This window comes from Symphalangus syndactylus, chromosome 10 (genome assembly GCF_028878055.3).
Source record: "Symphalangus syndactylus isolate Jambi chromosome 10, NHGRI_mSymSyn1-v2.1_pri, whole genome shotgun sequence".
Lineage (NCBI taxonomy): Eukaryota > Metazoa > Chordata > Mammalia > Primates > Hylobatidae > Symphalangus > Symphalangus syndactylus.
The window spans coordinates 29,312,364-29,331,416 of NC_072432.2; the positions used below are offsets into that span (position 1 = coordinate 29,312,364).

A 19,053-nucleotide genomic window follows, 5' to 3' on the forward strand; every position below is an offset into this window, starting at 1 on the left:
AGAGACGGGGTTTCACCTTGTTGGCCAGGCTGGTTCCGATCTCCTGACCTTGTGATCTCCCCACCTTGGCCTCCCAAAGTGCTGGGATTATAGGTGAGAGAGTTTAAAAAAAAAAAATTATTATTGCTCTTCTTAATTTTTGAAATTTCCTATTATATAGTTATCTTGCTTTTATTTTCAAAAATTGTATATTTTAATATTTAGCTATTTAAGGTAAGTAGCATATGCTTATTTCATATATGAATAATTAAAGTGAGTTTTCAAATGTTTAGAAGCCAGCAGCTTCCACGTTTCCTGGACAATTCTAGTTCTCATGATTTTCTCCAGGAAAAGAAAATATCACCATAGAGGGATATGAAGATTTCATTTACAGAGAGCCCAGAAAGTGTTCTTGTCTTGGCTTGCACTACACATCCCAATTCTTTATTGTTCCACCTTCCTTTTAGATGTAGTCACAAATGTTTGCCATTCAGCTTTTGACTTCAGCATACTTACACTGCTGGGACTGGCTTAAATGATCATGGTCCCTGATGTTCTACATTTAAGCAGTAGTTAAAAGTTGACGTGAAATTCCACATACTTTAAAACTAATTAGGGGCTGGGCATGGTGGCTCTCACCCAGCACTTTGAGAGGACTGCTTGAGGCCACAAGTTTGAGACCAGCCTGGGCAGCATAGCAAGACACCTTGTCTACTAAAAATAAAAATAAATCAGCTGGCTGTGGTGGTGCATGCCTGCTGTCCCAACTACTGGGGAGGCTCAGGTGAGAGAATTGATTGAGCCAGGGAGGTCGAGGCTACAGTGAGCCATGATCATGCCACTGTACTCCAGCTTGGGTGACAGAATGAGATCGTGTCTCTTAAAAAAAAAAAAAAAAAAGAAAGAAAACTAATTAGGTATTGTTAGTTTTAAATTGCCTTTTTTTGGCAAGTCTGCAAGAGTTTTCTGCTAAGCCAAAAAAAATTTTAATAGTTTAAAATATTTAAATATTAAATATTTTAAAAATATTTGAATTTTATAGAGTGGTTAAATTATAAAGTGAAGAAATTCATATTTCTTGAGGGCTTAATATGTGTCATAGCCTGTGCTATTCATATCTCACCTCATTCTTCATCATAATTGTTTCCTCTTATAGTACCTGACTATGTCTTTCATAGGACTAATCTCAGTATGTAAATATGTGACGTATTTCTTGTTTTCCTTGTCTCCCGTCTCCTCTGTTTGTATGTAAGCTCCATTGTAAAGACTCTGTGCATCTTTTCTTTGTTTTAACTGTACCACCGAACTCAGAGCCAGGCCATAGTAAGGTCTCTAATTATTTTTGAATAAGTAAATACTTCATGAGGTCATACTTATTATTTCCATTTTATAGATGAGGAAACTGAGAGTCACACAGTTGTCACATTTAGAGAATCACATATTTAGTGGTGATAGAATTATAATACAGACCTATAAGCACCAAAACCTATTATCTTTTCATTTGGCCATGCTGCTGGTTTTATATTTTAAACTACTATATAGGATTATCCGATTCATCATAGAAGATTTAGAAGTAAACTTCCTTTGACAAACTAACAATTTTTAAAATCCTGAGTTTGCGTTCCCTCCCATTTCGCTCTCTCTTCTCTCCTTTTCCCTACCTCCCTCCTCTTCCCTGCCTCCCTCCCTTCCTTCCTTCCTTCTTTCTTTCCTTCTTCTCTCCCTCTCTTTCAGTCTGGCTGTCAAAAATGGTAAATCTGTTGCATGTGCACCAGGTCCTTAGACTAAATATCCTACTTACTCATTACTCATGTTTCTTTGTTGCTTTTATCTTTTTATTCAACTGTAATAATCCAATGTTGTTTGAGTTTGGGGAGCCTTTAATATGTCATTAGGAAGACTTTGATAAAAGAAAAGGGCAGGTGTCCCACCTGTGAAAAAGCAATAATACAGGAGATTAGTTTCCCAAGTCCAGCATGGGGCTTACTGCACTGGCCAGCTTCCAAGCTACTGAAGATATGCACAGCTGGCCTTGGAGGAGCCACCGAAAGCAATGGCATGCACCCCAGTAGACTTCTGGTTATTGTGTAATGAGAACTGCACTTAGAAGACAAACTTGATTTTCGATTATTGTTGCATCTTTGACATTCCTTTGGTGAATCGGGCCACATAATACCCAGTATGGATTACCCAATGAAGGCACTATCTCATTGACTTTGGTTCTGAGATCTGACCCTCATGATTTCCCAACACATACTTTAATTGTGTTGAATTCTATTGGGAAAACTGTTCATTTCTCTAATCCCTTTTCTTCCATCTTTTTCTCCTATTCCATTTTGCTTATTTTCCTCCTTAAATCATTACCATAGTCTTGGCCTCAAAAAAATCAGCATAAGCCAAAGGCAGTCTCTTGAGGGAGATATTACTTTCATGTGTGGCCTAAACTTAGTATATAAACTACTCCTTGGAAAAGAAAACAAAAACTGTTCACCAGGAGATGGAGAATATATTATTCTGTAAAGAAATTTTTCCACTGTGCTTCCTGATATCCTAAATGTTCCCCAACACGATGAAACAAAATTTAGGTTCCTGTTTCTGGCACCAATATATTGTCCAATGGAAATATTTTTAAAAACACTCTGTGACTGTAATTTTTAAATGCAGTGAAGACAAAAATATTTTCAGTGTTTTTTTTTCCCTTAAACATCCAAGAGTTTCACTATGTTTAGATTAAAAGTGCTGGGGTAGGGGACACCTGTGCTCAATGGAGTCTCAGCCATTATATACATTCAAAAAGTATGGGTATTTGAAAAATACAAGTTCTTGAGATTATTTCTATAGTGAGTCAGATGAAAGGGTTTTATCTTATTGTTGATATTTTTATATCCATAGGATGTTCTCTTATAAAGCTTATTATGCTTCCAGAGGACAGTGGCGGGTATAAGACATGAAGCACAACTAAAAGAGTTCCCTCTTGGGACCATTAGTTCACCACTGCTATCTTCCTATGTGAAACCCAAAAAAAACCTTGAAGGCCACATGTGTCTATATGAAAATCCTTATAAGAAGTTGCAAATATTGTGTAAGAATGAGAATAATTTTATCTGAAAATACTATATTATCAAAGTGACATGGTGAAATTTGATTTTGGGGCTGGATGTAGTGGCTCCCACCTGTAATCTCAGCATTTTTGGAGGCTGAGTTGGAAGGATTGCTTGAGGCCAGGATCATTAGAGACTAGCCTGGGCAACATAGTGAGATCCCATCTCTACTAAAATATAACAATAAAAAAATTAGCCAGGTGTGTTGTCATGCATCTATAGTCCTAGCTATGTGGGAGAGTGAGGCAGGAGGATCCCTTGAACCCAGGATTTTGAGGCTGCAGTGAGCTATGATCGTGCCATGGCACTCCAGCCTGGGAGTGCTGCAGACAGAGCAAGATCCTGTCGCAAAAAAAGGAAGAAAGAAATTTGATTATTTTAGAGTTCATTCATCCATAGGTTCACCAAGTGTCTATTTAGAATCTACCATTTTCCTAGGCACTAGAGTTCAAAGATGAATTAGACTGGTTCTCTGTTTTTAAGTGCTTGAGAATAGTAGATTAATGCTGACTTATAAAGAAATAAGTGCAATACAACATGATATGTGCTGTAATGATGATGGAGATAGGCAGGGTAGTATTCAAAGTATTAATCAATTTGCCTTTCAGCAAATCATAGTGGATGCCAGTCTCAATGCTGGAACAGAGTATGGGAGACCTCCTGCTGGGCCAGGGGTTTTCTTCCTTGAGTACCCGTTTTGTGCGGCATTCCAGGGGCTCTGGGGAAGGGGCTAAGATTGTCAGGTATTAGGAAAAGAGGCACTTGGGGTGAGTGGTGCTTCTAAAACTGACCAACAGCCAGTGTGGTAGTGCTGATGTGTACCAGCTGCAAATCAGCTCTGGATTTAGGGTGATCATTTCATTCATTTAAATATGAATGTCCAGATATTTCTATCACTATTATTCTAGATTGCTGTCTATTTTAGCTTCACTGAGTATATTTCTGCAGCTGTCACTAAGCTTTGCTTCAAATGGTGTATGCACCGCCCTAGGGCAGGTGGGGCATGTAAAGAAGACTTTGATGGGCTCTGCTCAGCTCCAGGTTATGGATTTAAATGACCGATAGCATGTGTGCGTTCACCAAAGACATTACTACTACAAAAGGGTAGTTATGTGCTACCTTTAATCTGACCATATTGCATTTCATCATTGGTTGCTGCAGTGAAATAAAAAACCTTGCCATACATTGAATACTTTAATCTGTCATCACAAGGAAGGTCTTGTCACTTGTGGCTCAAAATCTAGGCCTAATGACCAGAGATAGTCATTAGACTGGCATAGTCTTTAAATAAAAATAGAATTGTTTAACAGGTTCTCTTTGCAAGACTTCCTCTAAATTAATATTAGATACTTTTGTTGTTCATCCAATGGAATAAAAGTAAGGGATAGTATTAAGGGAGAAAAAATTTATTTCTTAAACACACATGCATGCACCTGCATGTGCACACACATACACACACACACACACACACGCCGCACCAAAAAGGTATTTGCATGCCATTTGGTGTTGTTTGGATTACTGCATCAACATTTTCTAGCACAACAAACACAACATGTTTCTGTCAGGTAACTATAGAAAACAGTTCCCTACATTCTTCTGGAATGTAGAACTGATCTGGCCAGATTATAATTGACATGGCTGGACAAGGACTGGCTATTGATTTATCACAACTTGTGATGCAACTGAATGGGAGTGTTCCTACTTCTAAACAGTCCTCCCTCTCCCTCACAAGAAAGACAGAGTGTGTAGCCAGATCAAACAACTGTGCTTCATGATTGCGTGTACTCGGGCAGAATGATTAGGACTCCAGAGGGATTTGTGTGCCTGCATCATGCCCTGGGCACTTCCCTTCCTCAATCCCTTTGGAATTTCTCAGCTGTAGCCATCAGTCCAGTCCGAGGGGCTAGATGAGCCCAAAAGGAGCAGAGCACATTGCTCTCATTCATTATGACTCCCGAGTTCTTGCCACAGTTCTGGAAAGCCAATAGAATTCTGTGGGCTGACTGCCCTCCTTACCAGCACATTGGATACACCATGCTCTGCTTCTACCCTGGACCTCCTCAAGGAGGTGCTTCCTATGATACTTACATAATGATCCACATGCCTATTGGATGTGAAATCAATTGACTTGGCTGGCATTCTTGTATTTACTTTGATGGACCTAGGGTTAGGGCTTTTGTAGGTACTGGAGACCAGGTGTGGTCATTTAGTTAGAAAAAAATGATTTTCTTTTGCTTCTCATAGAATCATATTGTTGGAAACACATGGAGCACCAGTACAGTCCTTTCATGTTATAGATAAGAAGTCTAATATTCTGTAGAACTTAATGACAATGCATGGGAGGTCTCTGGCTCTCTAGCCACTGTTCCTGCTGTCTTCTTAGTTCAGGAATGATTCAAATCAATATTCAACTGATGAAAATTCTGAATTAAATCACTGTATTTGAGTGAAAATATTGGAATGGATTTCACAGATTTTAAGGGAATCGATAGAAAGATACAAACAACCTTAGTAGGTTTGGCCTCCGTTTGATGATTTGTTGGTAAGGATTCTGTATTATTAACATCAACTTATTATCCATTTACTTATAGAACTTTGTAATTATGTCTACAAAACTAACTTTGCATACTATGGATGCCCAAATACAAGAGCAAATGTTTTCCAAGTTTTGGAGCAAATCTTCAATTATAAAGGTCTGTGCATATCGTGTTAAAAGAAGAAAGGCAGACTCCACAGAGGATCTAATTCATATAAATATGCCAATATTCTGAAACTGTTTCCAAGGCCCAAGGTTGACATCTGACTATCATGTTAATGGCAGAGGGATCTTTTGTTTACTCTATCCAATATATGTAAGTAGTACCACCAATTTTCTATTCTACAAGGCTGAAATCCTTGGAGACCATCTTTGACTTTCAACCTGTTGTATTCACCTCCTAAATCCAATTAATCCTTCAACTTTGACTCTGTTTGTCAAGTATTACTTTCAGTATCTATTTTTTGTCCCCATTTGTCACTAGTCCCTTTATCACTGTGCCTTAGCTTCTGTAAGAGACTCGTAATTGGCTTCCCTAATTCCTGCCAGGTTAGTCCTCACAAAACACCACTTTCTTCATGTCATTATCTTACTACTCTATCTATATTTGATTCCTGTTACTTATTGGATAATTTCTTAACTTTTTCTCCTGCTATTTGAGGACTTTAATAATCTGGATGGGGCTTACTTATCCAGTCTTATTTCAAATAAAAATTCCAGTGAATGTAGTCTTATGGTAAGCTGCAGTGCATGTGGCTAGCTGTGTTTATGACGTATTATTATTATTAGAGACAAGGTCCCACACTGTGTTGCCCAGGCTGGTCTCGAACTGGGTTCCAGTGATCCTCCCGCCTCCGCTTCCCAAGATGCTGGGATTACAGATGTGAACAACTGCACTGGGGCTGTGCCTCATTTTTTTTACCCTTCCTTATCCTCTTTTATCCACTTTTTTCTTTTTTTTTTTTTTTTTTTTTTTTTGAGACGGAGTCTTGCTCTGTTGCCCAGGCTGGAGTGCAGTGGTGTGATCTTGGCTTACTGCAACTTCTGCCTCCCGGGTTCAAGCGATTCTCCTGCCTCAGCCTCCTGAGTAGCTGAGATTACAGGTATGTGCTACCAAGCCTGGCTAATTTTTGTATTTTTAGTAGAGACAGGGTTTTATCATGTTGGCCAGGCTGGTCTCAAACTCCTGACCTCAGGTGATCCACATGCCTTGGCCTCCCAAAGTGCTAGGATTATAGACATGAGCAGCCGGCCTTTTATTGACTTTTTAAAGTTAAATTAAAATTTCACTTTTCCGACAACCTTTTCTCAACACTTTTCTCTGAACAACTGTGGCATAATCAATGCCATTTGCAGTGTAACACTGTATTATATATTGGCTAACATTGTTCTTTATTTTTATTTTGTTTTTGTTTTAGGCCTCGCATCTCTCACAAATTCATGAGACCTTTTCAGAAGGAAACCAAACATACACATAAAGTGTTGATGGCATAGGCACTCATGGCTATTCTTTGACTTAAAATATTTTAACAGTCAAGAACTGTTTTAGTTATGTCCATTTTTATCTCAGCATAAAATATTCAGAGAACAATCAAATTCAATCAGGTGTCTTGGGGATTTATGTTATTTATAGTAATCCATTTTCATGCTCTGTATTAACAACTAACTTCAAAGCTTACCAGTAGAATTTAAGAATTTCTTAATAGTGATTGTCTAATGAGGAGGCTGAATATGAGGAATGATTAAACCTGATTAAGTCATATTCATAAATATGCATGTGGATGGAATATAGGTTGTATCAAAGTGGATTAAGATCCTAATTTCCTCATTTTTGTTCTTAAATATGGATATGAGAATCATTATTAATGAAAATGTATTCTATTGAATATATTTTACACAAAGCTTTGTGTACAGAATTTATTTTACTTATATTGTACGACTATCTTATCAAGACATCTTTTGTGTCATTTTACTAAGGAGCATAAAATAGACTTCATAGAATCCATTCTATTTCGATTATTATAATTCTTCTATATTTACTACAGTTAATTTTTTCCTTGAAGGTTTTCCTTCTGATGTTACTTGATATCATAATAAAATGCCATATTTTAAAACTCTCCTATTTTATGAAAAACCTTTATGATAGTTAAGTTGCAAAATAAAATAACTCAAATTCTACTTAGAAATTACCTTCTCCCTCATAACTTAAAGTTGTAATCCTTGAACTTTCACTCTGATAGTTAGCCCCAGAGCTCTTGGTCTACTTGATCAAGGACCTTTCATAAGTCCTTTAAGTTGATTGGCACTTGTAGTTAGGCCTCTGACACTCGTCCAAACCTCAGCATGCTTTGAAGCTTCCCATCTTCATTAGTACGAAAGATGCCAGATGGAAAGCCAATAAAATTTTGGTGTATGTTTTCTTTATTACTTAAGGGCAAAAGAGTGTGTGTATATCAAGGCGTTTGATATTTTTTAAAAATTCTGTGTTAGTTCCTATGCAACATAGAAAAGAAACTCAACCTCAGAAGTTAAAATCATGTCTTGGATTGGCCCGTCTGTAGTTTCATTGGAAAATGCTTACTTGCTGTGTGATAGATATAGCAGCAGTAAAGTGCTAGAATTATTATGAAATCATATGGGGAAACATTTTATTCATAGAAATCTACTCATGATGTTTTTGTATTCTAGGGAATTTGCCTGTTAGTATGAATCTGAGATTTAACTGTAAGGAAATAACTGTGTTTATTCCGAAGGAGGCAATGAAACTCAGTGGGGGAGGCTAGGCGATTTCAAGTATCTTTTTAAATGGCCAAATGGGATTTGATTTTCTGGTGAAGATCACCTATGTTAGCATTTTCTATGGGAGGCCAACCGTAATCCTAACCTACACTGCATTGTGTTCTCAGTTAGTTTAGCAAGATAATTTGGCATTTTGTAGAGCACTTTTTATATGTATGACATTTCCAAATACATCATAGCATTGAGCAAATTAATTCCTTAAATAGACAAAATAGCAGCTCCTCCTTAAACTATAGTTTGAAGTGTGAAATCTATTCCTATTCCTATTTAGGCAACTGGAGTAAAGTTTTAAAAATTTTGTACTTTTACTTAACAACTCTATTAAAATTGAACTGTATTAACCTGGTAGTGATAGTGAAGAAGGCAGAATTTCTGTCACAACAGGAATCAATTCATGGGTAGGTTGGAAAAAATACTAGAGGAGAAAAATGGGCCAAATACATGGCAAAGGAGAAAGGATTGTCACTCCTCTATTATGTCTTCTAGAAATTAGATTTAAGTAAGGAGAGCACAAGAGTGATGAAAGACCAAGGATTAGGCAAGACAGACTCTTTTAGGTAGTATGGAGACTTAGGGTTGAATTTGTTAGATAGGAGAAAACCTTGTGTGTTGGACCAATGTGTAAGTACTTCCTCACTTATGTAGCATGAAAGCTTATTGATCTGGAGAATTGCATGATGAAAATAGGTTAAAATGATTACCCTAGTAGTTTATGCAGATGGATTTGAGAGAGACCAGTAAGCATTTAGAGTTGAAAAGTATGGGCCCAAACTATAGCATCAGCATTGGGAATGAAAACAAAGGGACAGTCAAGAGTTGTTTCAAGGAAAAATATTGATGAAACACTAAATTTCACAAGAATGTGAGGGAAGGACTAAAAAATTGCCTTGATATTTTAAGCTCGGGTGAATGAAAAATTGTGTCATGACAGCCCAAATTCTGAGAGCCATGAACTCATTTTGCCAAATGGTTTTTTTTTTTTTTTTTTTTTTTGAAAATTGAGTCTGAGTTGGTACTGAGCACCCAACGTGTGGAAGGTACCATCTGCAAAGGACTTCCTAGACAGATGAGAAACATTCAGAGATGTGAAAAATCATTACAATTGGCAACATCTAAAGAATGTTTACTCTGTGCCAGACATGTATGTAAATGGACCAACTGCTAACATGTTCACAAAAATGAAACAGATGCTATGATTTACCTCATCTGCCAGAGTACATGTCCATTATCATTATGCTATGTGATACTGTTAGGGTCTGGCATAGCAAGGGGGCAATGAGGTGGGGGTCAAGGGGGCCATGGAAGAATTGTAGGAAGGGACAGATCGTTTTGGGAAGCTTGTGAGGGCTGGACTGTAGGCTGAAAAGGATTAGAGGTTGCTCTTTCCTCCCCGATTATCTAATTCATCAAAGTCCCCTAACCTAAATATCTCCTAAGTAGCACTTGCCTTTATGGGCACAGATGCCGTGTCTTCACAGCTGCTACGTGCTCAGTACCTCACAGGTAAAATATCTCACTTGACACTTAGAACAAGTCTGAGATAGATATTATCTACATTATAAACAGTCTGAAGCCCTTTATTTAAAGATGAAAGCAAGGGTTTCTAAGAGGTTAGTTTGTCCAAAGTCATGTAGCTAATTTGTTGAACAGACAGGTTCAAACATAGGTCCTTATGGCTGATTTCAAAAGTTGTACTCTGCCATTTGTTTTGTTTTGTTTTGTTTTTAACTGGCAGAAATACTACAGAAGTGTTATTGTTATTTCAGCCTTTTTAAAAAAAGGTCATCCATTTAACATTTAATTATGTGCCAGGTACTGAGAATGCAATAATGAAGAAGACAGGCAATATCCCTCCTTTCTAAAAGTTCAATATTTTTCTTATTTCTGTCACTTTAAATATATATAACAGCCTGGGTAAAAACTGCTGTGCATGGTATAAGAACATATTAACTGAGCTTAAACATAAATATGTGTTAATAACATCCCCTTAGGCTAGCCATGAGTGTTCTCAGTGTATGAAGAGAGAACAGTGTCTTTTTAACTTTGTAAAATAGAAGTTTATTAACTGTTGGCCAGTGATTTCTTTTGATTATTTTTCCTTTAAAATGAAAAGCTAAAAATAAGCCTATAAACAAAGATTTTAAATAAAGGGCTTCAGAAATACTCATGAACATATTTTTTCTAAGTTGACTTAAATCTCCTATTTTCCTTCAGGCAGTTGTGTGTTTTTGTATCAGAAAATACAGTGATCTATAGTGTGTTTAATAAGTGACCAAATTGTTAGTTTCAGCATTTGTAATCCAAGAGTCAGGCTGTCTGGATATACATCCCTAACCCACCATTTACTACCTATGTGCTGTTGAGCAAATCTTTTAATCTATCTATATCATCACTTTCCGAAATTGTATTGAGATCACACAACTAGTAAAAATAAGTGAGACCAAGCATGTACAGTGCTTAGCCCAGTGCAAGGTGTGTGATGGCACTCATAAATATTAGTCATCATCATTGTCCCTTGTATTATTTCCTAGTATTTTGTGCTTTTCCCCCACATGATACAGGGGCTCACTAGGTTCTCTGGCTTCCACAAACAGATCTCATGCTATCATTCCTGCACTAATTGTTTTAGTATGCCCGTGTCTTCTTGCTTATTTCACTGGGTCCAGACTTCTGTGTTACCCTCTCTCTCTGAACTACTCCTACTCTTACTCGAATGGCTTTGTCTTGCCTTTCTGTTTATTCATTTTCCATCACTCATTTTCAGTGTTAAACCAGTTCTGTATTATTATTCTATGAGTATTTTTACTACTGGGTGGAAATTTTGGCATCATGCTAAATGATTAATTTAGCACCCGCTTAAATATCTGGGCCATTTGCATATGTGTAATGGTGTATGTGGCGCTGCTGTGTTTAATTCATCCATCGGCAATTTGGCAAAAGCTTGTGGTGTCACAAAGCCATTAATAAAAACAAATCCTAGTTTCTATTAGCCCACTTTTTAAATTTTCTATGAAGATTATTTCAATCTCTGATAAATAAAAATTAACATAATTTTATTTATTGAATATTTGAAAAACTACATTCAACTTTTGTTCTTATTTTTTTCTGTTAGTTTAACATTTTTATCTTAACAATGTAACCACTCTTAGTTCCATTAGAAACATATAATCTGCAAAGCTAATTTAAAATATTTTTCTGCAAGCTCGGAAACTGTTTTTCATGTTAATATATTACACTGTATAGATAATAGCCACTCTTGTTACATAGCATGTAATCTCACAAAGAATCATGTCTCTCCTATTTGCCAACCCCTACCCTCTGACATCTTGCAGCCCCCTTCCCCACAAGTAGGAATAAAAAAAGCTGTCATGATAAATCCCCTGTAGGATCCTGGGGTAAAACATTCTAGTACCATAATAATGAAACACTTTATGTGTGGGAAAAGAATGATAGAAATAACAACTGTGCCACATCAGACCTCATTAAAGTCAATGAACTGCAACATCAGGCTATTTGTAGTCTTGAACAGTTTCTATGGAATATTCTACTATATTTATTATGTAGATATTAAAAACAGCAACAAAGATAACCCCCATTTTCTGGAATTCCATTTCTGGAAACAAAGCATCTATATAAAGCCCAGAAAACGTTGCACTCAGTTTGGAAATCGTTTCTTTTATTGTTCAAGTGCAGTAGTATTTTCCAGTATGTCCTTGTGAGAGTCTCCAGCTATCTCATGAATGTGATCAGTTTTTTCTACTTATAAAATTAATAAATAGCAACTAATTATCAGTTAAACTTGACATGCTTCATTTAATCCTGGCACCAGAAAGAACTAAACTTACACTGTGATAACTGGGAAGAAGTTTTAGAAGGTAATTTTGGTTTATTGACCTCTCTCCACAGGAGTAGAAACTCAACCAGTTTAAAAATAACTCTAATGATCACATAATGTTGAGAATTATATTTACCACAGTTCTGATGTAATTAATTTGTATTTACTTAAAACATCTTAATAGCAATTGTTAAAATTTTCACTTTATTTCAAATCAAGGCCAGGCACAGTGGCCTATGCCTGTAATCCCAGCACTTTGGGAGGCAAAGGCCGGCAGATCACCTGAAGTCAGGAGTTTGAGACCAGCCTGGCCAACATGACAAAACCCCATCTCTACTAAAAAAAAAAAAAAAAAAAAAAAAAAATTAGCTAGGCGTGGTGGTCCCAGCTACTCGTGAGGCTGAGGCAGGAGAATCGCTTGAACTCAGGAGGTGGAGGTTGCAGTGAGCTGAGATCATGCCACTGCACTCCAGCCTGGGTGACAGAGTGAGACTCCGTCTCCATAAGTAAATAAGTAAAATTGAAAAAAAATACAGAAACAAATAAGAGTCCTGCTCTCAGTGCATTTCATGAGAAAGATAACATGCTTTGCCAGAAGGGCATACCTTGCCGCTTAGTAACTCTCCTAGCCCAGGTACGATGGCTCACACCTTTAATTCTAACTCTTTGGGAGTCCAAGGCAGGAGGATTGCTTGAGGCCAGGAGTTTGAGACCAGCCTGGGCAACACAGTGAGACCTTGTCTCTACAAAAAATAAAAAACTTAGCTGGTCGTGGTGGTGTGTGCCCATAGCCGAAGCTGTTCAGGAGATTGAGATGAGAGGATCGCTTGAACCCAGGAGTTTGAGGTTACAGGAGCTGTTATCACCACTGCACTCTAAGTAGCGATGTTCGACACCACTTACACTGTCATCAGCCTTGGTGATAGAGTAAGACTGTGTCAAACAAAAAACTCTCCTAATGAGAAGTATATTCTGGAATAACTAACCCATTTTCTTCTAAAGTACTGGCTACTACACCAAGGAATATTACATTTTACATTTAAACCAGTACACACATACATATCCTCTTGGTTGACTTTAGGTGGTCTAATGTATATACTGATAATGCACCCACATTTATTAGCCACTTGAAGAGAGTTTTTTTTTAAATCTTTTTGTACCTTCCATGGGCTTTATTGTGTTTTATCTTCATTCAGTGAACATAGTTTCTGCATATTCTTTATGTTTTATAAATTTTATGTGGAATTGTCATAAATCCCTTGGTATAAAAGCTTGAAAATAAGCATACTTATGAAAGGACTATACATAAAATTAAATATTTGGTATTTTTATTTGATCTGAAAAATATCCTCTAGGAATTTCACAAAACAAATCTAATTACTCACTTTAGGGGAAGAGTATATTGTAAATATTCATAACTTTATTAAAATTATGTTGCCCTGATTAGGTTATAAAAAAATTTGGCAACTTAATTTTTGTTGTTTGTAACCAAAATACAGTAAAAATCTTCTAGCAAACAATTTAAATACATTTATTAGTTAAAGAATGTGTAAGAAAATAGTCCCTCAAACATTTGTTAGTATATCTTTTCTATTGTTAAAAATAAGGGAGAAAGACTTCCAAAGTTTCAATTGAACTCATTATCTTTAAAATGATTACTGTATATCTGAATAATACTCTGTAGTGAGAGTTATGGAACTTGGCTATTGTAAGCTGAAATTATTTCCTATTATTTATTATGATTAACTTTCGTTTATAAACTGACATTCCACAGAGATTAAAACTTGAGGAAATTTGAAACAAAAATAAACACATAAAAGATATTTAAAACAAACAACCCTGTGTTATATACAGTGGAGTACATGCTGATTGAGAAAATCTTGAGAAATAAATCTCCTGAATAAAAAAAGTCATTTCTTCTAAAAAATTAATGTATTAGGTTGGTGCAAAAGTAATTGTGGTTTTTGCCATAATAGTATGAAATAACGTTGGTGTGCATCAAATAGCTCATAGACAGTGCTCCTTTAAAGTTTTCCGAGTGGTCAGCCTCATGCCTGCTGCTGGAGATACAAGGATGAATAAGAGAATTTCTCCCTTCGTGAGCTCACAGTCTAGTGGAAGGCTGTCACAAAGATTAATAATACATCTGTCTAAGTAGCGATGTCCGAAAAATACGAGGTGGGCCATTGATAAAATAAAGTACTTTGGAAAGTTCGCACTGGTTATGGCTGGTTGTGTCTGTGGAATGTGAATTCAAAACTGACAGGCAGTGTGTTGAGCCACGGAACTCTCGGTTTGGAATCAGGAAGCTGGGATCTGCTGTGTGGGACTGTGGGCAGGTTGTTTCACCTCTGCTGGGCTCAGTTTTACATTTGCAGAAATGTGAATCATTTATAAACTTGTTTTAGTCATGGAGGTTTTACTTTAAACGGTTGCAATTCAGTTTGGCAATCTGGAGGTGCTCTGATGGTCCAGGTTCCGAGCAGAGCATGAAAACCTTTGGCTCATATGACTTCATGGGTCTGTTGTAGTACAGACATTTTATGAGTATGGAGAGAATAAATTTTATTTAGTGTTCTACTTCTACCAGGCATTGCCATTTAAGCCTTTTACTTCTAATTGTGGAATGAAACGCTTTGGTCCATCTTGAAGGAATTTCAGGCATTAAGCAAGCAAACAGGTGGGAGGACTTTGGGGAGAGCTCTGAAATTAATCTGTGCCTGCTTGTAAGGTTAATCCAGAAGACCTGAAGGTAAACCTGGTTTAGTCTCTGAACGTAGCTGGAGGATGGGGGAGGTTGGTTCAGAAAGGATGATCTGCTGTCTCCTCCGTGCCCAGACAGGTTTCTCCCTCCCAAGAGCCAGCTGCAGCTGTTGGCGACCTGTTCAGGGATCGTTTGGGGTGGAGGAGCATCTTGGGTTTGCACACATTTGTCCTCCAGACTTCCCTACCCCAGCGTGCGTCCATCAAGAGGGCTGCTCCATCTGCAAACAGCTTCGTCCTCACTCTGTCCCTCCCAGACCACAAGTTCAGTTTCCTGCCCTTTCCTTTGCTGTAGCATCTCCATTTTCTGCCTCCAAAACTCTGAATAAGAGTATTTTTTTTGGAATATTTTCTACGGTTTGAGGTATTTTATGATTTTTCTTATCTAATGTACTTGAAGTTCTCTGTGCTTCTGGGGATGAAACTTCTAAGTTTCAGCTTTTTATTAGAATGTGTCAAAATCTTACTATTTTAGAATTCTTACTATGTTTAAAAAGCTTACTATTCTTATTGATGAATATGACAGTAATATAGCACGGAAATGGTTTATAAGCTTCAACACATGAATGAAAAATGAAGGAAACACTTGTTTAGTATAATGTAATAGCACTTTACAGTTTCATCCTCACAATAATCATACAAATGGGGCAGAATGAGTATTATTTACCAGATAGCAGATTAAAATCAAAGAGATTAGTTGAAAGTCAGCTCAATTCACACAGTAGTGAAAAATCCGTAGGTTTTTAACTCTGTGTTCCATGTTGTCTTTAGTATATTAAATTGCCTCTTTGAAGAGTTTAATTATAAGGTGATATTAATCTCTTGCAATCTTGTTCACATACATAGTCAAATTTTATCAAATTCTCAAATAGAATCACAATGGACTAAAAAGAAAATATAAAGAAAGTAAAACTGGGAGCTAATATTTATTGAAGACCTAGTGTGTGTCTTTATATTCATTAATTACCTCCTCCATTCAGTCAGGAATTTATTATCTAATGACCTGTGTCAGTGGTGACCGTTAAGCCATTCTCGTAATGAGATAGCCACCTTCTCCCTATTCTCAGGTGTTTATGACAACACACCTAAGCACAATCACCCAGGGCGTTAGCCATCCCTTTGCTTTTTATCCACATGATACCTGCTCTCCAAAAGCAGACCCAGCCAGAAATGTGTGTTGAAATAGAAAACAAGAGGTCAAAACAAAACACCCAGCCAATGATGAATTCCGAAACTTTTCTCTAAATGCTTCATGTGTGTTTATTGTAAATGTTTATAAAAGGTAAAAATATTTTCAAAGACAAATAACATCCCTGTGAAAAAATCTCTTCTTGGAGTACCAGGAAAGATTACGTTTAAACTCAACCTTGAAATATTATACTCTTAGGAGTGGAGAAGAGTGAACAGATATAAGTAATAGGGGTAGAATTGACAGGTTTTGGTAATTCACCTGATGAGCTAGGGAAGGGTATTCCAGCTACTTCCAATAACCACCCACCTTCACGATCATGTGAGGGCCCATGGAGTGGCATATGTTTCCTTCTAGGTACATTTCTAACTTTAGAGAAGAGCGTTTTCAAGTGGATACATCATTAGTGAGGAATAGAGCGTTCAAACAATATTAGTCATGGGCCAAAAGAACTGGCGTGGTTTAGGAGGCTTTCCTTTGTTATTTGACGAATGGGATCTGTCTGGAGTTGAGTTTATAGTCATTGGTTTTTAAATAATTACCATGATGGCAAATTTTTACTAATTCTATCACAGACTGACAGCTTGCATCTATTTTTGAAAGTTAGCAAGAACTCTTTCTGAAGCATGAATAGTACCAATTGTCCTGAATTTTCTAATCCTGAAGAGCAATCTGGTTTTGTCGTCTCTCTCCGTTTTCTCTAACACATTCTTCATTGAATGAATTTTCTGCTTGTAAGTTTTCACTTCCTCTGTTGCTGATAGCTTCTGTTTTTTTCTCTTCCCATTCATGTTCTTGTACCAGTTTCTTTTGCAGAGTCATGTTTTTCTGCTGATAGAATTTACTGAGAATTTCTGTTGTAAAGATCTGGCCAAGTTTAGTGAATGAGAGCCATGTTCCAGGTTCTGCATGTGTTCATACAGCTCATGCCTGGTTGACAATTCATCACTCAGTTTGGAATGGAAAGGGCCACTATCTTTTGTGACAATTGTTAACATCAGTTTTGTCTGATTTTTCTTTTCTGATTTTCTGTCTTCTCACTCTGTTCTGCCAGCTATCCATTGCCAAATTCATCTCATCCATTTCATTTTTATTATTCTTTTTGTCTTTAAATTCGGAATCAAGATCAAATTATCTTATCTGCACAGTAGACTTCTTCAAACATCAAATTATTCTCTTTGTAAGTAAGATCTTTATCTAGGCTTTTCTGAGAGTTTTGTATAATTTATTAGTTCACCGAGGTCAGTATAATGCTCCCTGCAGTTTTCTGATTCTGATAATAATTATAACCTGCTTTTCTTAAATCCAATATTTTCTTTGTAAATTTATTAGAGTTTAGATTCCATCTTCTCATAACTTAGTTTAAATTCATTTTCTCTGTCAAATATTATGACATTCTTTGTAAAACCCTACCATATTCAACAGATGTGTGTCTTGCCAAGTGCCATTTGAGTTTGCTTGCATCCCGTTCTTCAATTCTCAGTATGACCAGCAGATTTTCCACAGCATTTGATTCATTTCTTTAAACTTTCTGATTGAATATTTAATCCAGATATGTTCAGAAATATTCATATTTTGGTTTTTGATTTCTTCAAAAGATGTGAGTGCTTCTTTAGTCATTTTTTTCATAATCTTCTGTCTGTTAAATAAAATAAAAATTTATTCAAGTTATTTCTTAAACATTTGTGCAATCTATTGTTTTTATTTGATGAAATCCACTGTTGAAAGACACATTCTTCAGGGGGAAAATGGCAAATAAGCTACTTCCCAATAAATAAGTAATAATTAGAGGCCTCTAAGACATGTACAAATCAGGGCTGGGCCTTTCTGGCACCATTGTTGTAGATAAGACAACGGTCAGTCAAAGTACTTTCCATTATGATTTCCCTCTGGTATTTCCTAACATTTTTTTTAATCTTTGAATATTCCTAAGTTTCTCCTTCCACATGGTTAGGGTGAATTATTCTTACATGCCACTTGAAATATAAGTTCAATCATAGGACTACTATACTCAGTTTTGGAAAATTCTCATCTGTCATCTCTTCCACAATGGCTTCTAATGGTCCTACCATGTGAACCACAGACACTATAAGTATATAGTAGTTGCTAGAGAGTTCTGAGTTTAAGTGATGTTGTACTAGAAAAAATATAATTCTTAGTCTTAAGGAAGTTTTATATATCAGATTATGTCTGTATGTATATGTGTGTGTGTGTGTGTGTGTATGTACGTGTGTTTGAACAGATGTATTAACTTTATATTTTCGTACATTTTAGGGTTCTTTGGGCTCGTTTACTGATTTATATGATTCTTCTCCTGTTCCCAATCTGGCCAAGATACCTTGAATATGATGAAAACATCCCTTTATTCTAGAATATAGAAAGAAATCTGAAATTTCTATTGACGGTTTTGGACTTTGCTACAAAGCTTATTCTCCTAATATTTTCAATAGGTTTTATTGCTTAATTGTTTCTTAACCTCTTACAAAATACAGATGGTCATACTTATTCTGCATAAGGGACTTGGAGGAAACTAACTGCCCCACTGATGTTTTTGTTTCTCATGATAGTGTTTCCATGTGGGAGCCGGTAGCTCAGGATCACATTGAAAGTCGCCTGGATACTAAGGCCTGTGCTGCTTGTGTCTTGAACTTTCTAAAGTTTGGAAGTCATCAGTCCTACTTAGCAGCTCATTCTTTAAAATCAGGCAGTTCTGTATTTTCCTTGGCCTTTTTCTCCTGGCAAATATTATAGGACCTCAATTCTCATTGTGGGCTAATTATTCTCTTCTATTTGCCTGAACCATAATTCAGTGCAAGGCTACTCCTGCCCAAGGAAATGAGGACAGAAATTA

General features: G+C 36.6%; 1 protein-coding gene across 6 annotated transcripts in view; it reads left to right on the top strand.

Moving 5' to 3' along the window:
• COL25A1 (collagen type XXV alpha 1 chain) overlaps positions 1–19,053 on the top strand; it is a 514,179-nt gene that overhangs the window by 233,966 nt on the left and 261,160 nt on the right. The window lies entirely within an intron of this gene.